At 35.7% G+C, this 5,044-nt stretch overlaps 1 pseudogene; it reads left to right on the plus strand.

Moving 5' to 3' along the window:
• The first annotated feature begins 4,438 nt into the window (after positions 1-4,438).
• On the plus strand, positions 4,439-4,594 carry LOC143643733 (large ribosomal subunit protein eL39-like; annotated as a pseudogene).
• The last annotated feature ends 450 nt before the right edge of the window (positions 4,595-5,044 follow it).

Genomic DNA, 5,044 nt, shown 5'->3' on the forward strand with positions numbered 1-5,044 from the left:
TGAATGAAAATGAAAATACAAACATATCAAAATTTGTAAATTGAAGCCAATATATGCTTAGAGAAAGTTTTAGCATTAAATGCTTACATTTTTTAAAACAGAAAGTTTTCAATCTAAGTTTCAGTCTTAAGAAACTGGAAAAGGAGACTAAATAGAATCCAAAACAAGTGGAAATAAATAAATAAATAAGACAGGAGCAGAAATCAGTAAAATTGAATACAGAAAAACAATAGAGAAAGTCAATGAAAATCAAAAAGTTGGTTCTTTGATAGCAATAAAATTGATAGAACTTTAGCCAAATTGATCAAGGAAAAAAGGAATGTTCAAATTACCAATATCAGGAATGAAAGAGAGTTCATTCCCACAGATGGTACCGATGTTAAACAGATAATAAAGAATTATTATAAACAATTTTATGCTAATAAAGTTAACAACTTAAAAGACACACGCTTTGAAAACTTACTAAAAAAGAAATAGGTAACCTCAGTTGTTCTCTATCTATTAAAGTAATTGAATTTGTAATTTAAAAATTTTCCAAAGAGAAAACTTCAGGCCCAGATGGCTACACTAATGGTTATACCTAAACTTAAGGCAGAAGTAATACAAAACCTTCCCAAAAATAGAAGAGAAGGGTACACTTCCAAATCCATTTCCAGCATTATCCTGACCCCAAAATCAAACAAAAGCATGACAAGAAAAAATAAAACTTCAGACCCAAATCCCTCATGATCAAAGATGGAAAAAATCCTTAAAATACCAAATCCAGGACATATAAAAAATGATAATACATCGTGACCAAAAACAGTTTATCCCAGTAATTCAAGGTGGATCAACATTCAAAAATCAATCAACGTTAGAATATTGCACAACTGTAAGACAAAATAAAGTCCTGAAGCATGTAACAACATGAATGGACCTTGAGGACATTATGCTGAGTGAGATTAGCCAGAAACAAAAGGACAAATACTGTATGGTCTCACTGATACGAACTTGGAGAATTTCAGTTAAGAACAGAGGTTATCAGGAGGTAAAAATAGGGTAGGGACTGGGTAATTGGAGCTGGGGATACAGATTGTTGAACAGGACTAATTGTAAAATTCAGAAATGGATAGCACTATATTATCTGATTGCAGCACAATAATGTAAGTCCACTGAATGAAGCTGAATGAGAGAATGATAGAGGGAGGAGGGCTGGAGGCACATATGAAACCAGAAGGAAAGATAAATGATAAAGACTGAGATGGTACAATCTAGGAAGGCCTAGAGTATACAATGATAGTGACTAAATGTACAAAGTAAAAAATGTTTTTGCATGAGGAAGTACCAAGGAATGTCAATATTGCAGGGTGTTGAAAATAGAAGGTCATTCATATTTTAAAACTTCAACTTCTGTGTGAGACTAAAGTAAAAAATGTTTACTTGGTACAAAATTTATATTTTGACTAGTGCATTTCCTAATATAACTTATATGGACAGGTTAATTGAACACCATAAGAACATGGAACCTTGAATGGGACATGAGATTTTATAGATTTGTCTAGTGTGATGCCCCGAGAAACCCCAGAGTGATTTGAACAGTGAATAAAGAAGTATTTGCAAAGTCCCCTTCGGGGAATGGTGAGAAAGGGGGAGCATTCGACCTCCCCATCTGGAGAACTCCTAATATTCTCACAAGCAGTGGGGACAACCAAATCAATAGGCCGAGCCCTCAATCTTGGGGTTTGTTCATATGAACTTATTCCCACAAAGGATAGGCTAAACCTACTTAAAATTAGGCCTAAGAGTCACCGCCAGAGAACCTCTTTCATTGCTCAAATGTGGCCCATCTCTCCCTCAGCCAACACGGCAAGCAAACTCACGGCCCTCCCCCTCTCTACATGGGACATGACTCCCAGGGGTGTAAACCTCCCTGGCAATGTGGGACAGAAATCCTACAATGAGCTGGGACTCAGCATCAAGGGATTGAGAAAACCTTCTCGACTGAAAGGGGGAAGAGAGAAATGAGACAAAATAAAGCGTCAGTGACTGAGAGATTTCAAACAGAGTCGAGATGTTATCCTAGAGGTTATTCTTATGCATTATACAGATAGCACCTTTTTAGTTTAGGACGCTAGTTAGAGAGGCTGGAGGGAAGTGCCGGGAACTGTAGAGCTGTGTTCCAGTAGCCATGTTTCTGGAAGATGATTGTATAATGATATAGCTTTCACAATGTGACTGTGTGATTGTGAAAACCTTGTGTCTGATGCTCCTTTTATCTACAGTATGGACAGATGAGTAAAAAATATGGATTAAAAAATAAAAAAATAATAGGGAACAAAGATTTAAATAAATTGAGTAGATAGAAATACTAGTGGTCAATGGGAGGGAGGGGTAAGGGGTATAGAAAAAAAGGAGGAACAAAGATTAAAATATATGGGGTAGATGGAAATACTAGTGGTCAATGAGAGGGAGGGGTCAGAGGTATGGTATGTATGAGTTTTTTCTTTTTTTTTTATTTCATTTTCTAGAGTGATGCACATATTCTAAGAAATGATCATGGTGATGAATATACAACTAATGTGATGATGTTGTGATCCATTGACTGTACATCAAGTATGGAATGTTCATATGTTAAGAATGTTCGTGTTTGTATGTTGTTTTATTTGGTCAATAAAAATATTTAAAAAAATCAATCACTGTATATAGCCTTTACAATTTGTGTGATTGTGAAAACCTTACATCTAATGCTCCTTTTGTCTAGGGTATGGACAGATGGGTAAAAAATATGGATACAAATAAACAAATAATAAGCTTTTTTTTACAAAGAGTAAAAAATATGGATAAAAATAAAGAAAGGTTAAAATAAATTGAGTAGATTGAAATACTAGTGGTCAATGAGAGGGAGGGATAAGGGATATAGTATGTTTGAGTTTTCTCTTTTTTCTTTCTTTTTCTGGAGTGATGCAAATGTTCTAAAAAATGATCATGGTGATGAATACACAACTATGTGATGATATTGTGAGCCACTGATTGTACACCACGTAAAGAATGTTTGTATGTCAGGATTGTTTGTATGTTTGTTAAGGTTTGACAATAAAAATTTTTTTAAATCATTCAATGTAATTAACCATCTCCACAAACAAACAAAAAAAGGAAAAAAATATATCGTAATAGATATAGAAAAACATTGACAAAATTAAAAATCCATTCATGATTTAAAAAGAAAAAAAAAAATCACTTCCCAGTAAAGTAGGAATAGACTCTTTCTCACTCTGAGAAAAGACAGCTGTAAAAAAGCTGCAGCCGATATTAGCTGTGTTAAAGACTGAGACTGAAAGTTTTCCAGCTAAGATCAGAAAAGGGCAAGGACGTCTGTTCTCACCACTCCTAATGAACATTGCACTGTGGTCCTAGCCAGTTCCATAAAGCATTAAAAGCCAAACAGATCGGAAGAAAGATATAAACTGCCTTTACTTGTAGATAACATGATTCTCCATGTAGAAAATTTCCCCCCCAAAAAATCTATTAATATTTCCTTGAACCAATAACTGTTTAGCAAGGCCACAGGATACAAGACCAATATACAAAAATTGTTTTTCTATATACTATCAATGAGCAAGTGGAATTGAAAACATTGTTAAAGTATCATTTCAAAAGCACCGAAAATCTAAATCTAACAAAATATGTACAAGATATATATGCAGAAAATTGCAAAGCATTGATGAGAGAGGTTAAAAAAGACCTAAATAAATGGAGAGATATACCATATTTGTGGATTAGAAGACTCAGTAGTGTTAAGATGGCAAGTCTCCCAAATTGACCTATAGATTCAATGCAATCCCAACCAAAATTCCAGCAGGACTTTTTTTTTTTCGATAGAAATTGAAAGTTGAATCTAAGAATTGTTGGGAAAAGCCAAAGACCCTGAATAATAAAAATAATTTCGACAAAAAAGAAAAACAAAGTTGGAGGACTTCCAAATTCTGTACATTGGAAGGGTGGAGCAGTCACTGCGCCTTGTCCCCCAGCAGCTCCATGGCATGTTCATATATGTAAATTAGTGAAATAAGTGCTTTGCAAGGCCCTAAGGTTCATGTTAATTTGTTCGTTCCCTTTAACATCACTGTCAGTTTCCTTGTTCTATTTTTCCTTTCCTTACTTCCTTTACATAGAAACAGGCCACAGTGGACTGAGCAGAGCAGAGGGTGATGCAGGTTTCAATGGGCAGACCTTAACTGGCCCTCTCTCCAGCCAATGTCCCAAGCTGCTCCTGGGGAACAGCTCCCAGAGGCCCAGCTCTCTGTCCCATGCAGTGGTGATCCTGTTCTCCATCTGATCACCAGATTTCCCCTGACCACAAAGCCCGATTCCTGCATATCTGTGGAGCCCTGAGATTGGGAGATGTGTGACTGGCAAAATCTGTTAAAAAGTAAGCTGGTATTTGACTTTCAGCTTCGCCATGTCGTCTCATAAGACTTTTAGAATCAAACGATTCCTGACCAAGAAAGAAAACCAGATTCATCCCATTCTTTGATGGATTCAAATGAAAACTGGCAATAAAATCAGGTACAACTCCAAGAGGAGACATTGGAGAAGAGCCAAGCTGGGTCTATAAGGAATCTTACGTCTTTGGCACACACGCATGTTGATGCTGTACCAAATTTACCAGCACCTTCAAGCTGAAAAAGTTACCTTTTCTGAGCAGTTGGCTTATTTTATTGGGGAGAACCTGGTGTTTCATATTTTTTATGCTTCTGCATAAATATGTTGGTTCTGTAATAAATATGTGAGACCTTTTGTTTGAACTGCCAAAAAACAAAAAAAGAGCAAGCCATGCTCTAAGGTGCTTTTTAGTTTTTCCCTTTTTTAAGATTTGCAATTATTTAAGTGTTTTAAAATCATATTTCAAATATACAGAGATTTAATGAAAATCCTTTACAAATACCCAGATTTCATGAAATTTTGCCCTATTTGCTTTTTTTTTTTTTTTTTAACATGGGCAGGCACCGGGAATCGAACCTGTGTCCTCTGGCATCACAGGTAAGCATTCCTGCCTGCTGAGCCA

The sequence above is a fragment of the Tamandua tetradactyla genome, chromosome 8, assembly GCF_023851605.1.
Source record: "Tamandua tetradactyla isolate mTamTet1 chromosome 8, mTamTet1.pri, whole genome shotgun sequence".
Classification (NCBI taxonomy): domain Eukaryota; kingdom Metazoa; phylum Chordata; class Mammalia; order Pilosa; family Myrmecophagidae; genus Tamandua; species Tamandua tetradactyla.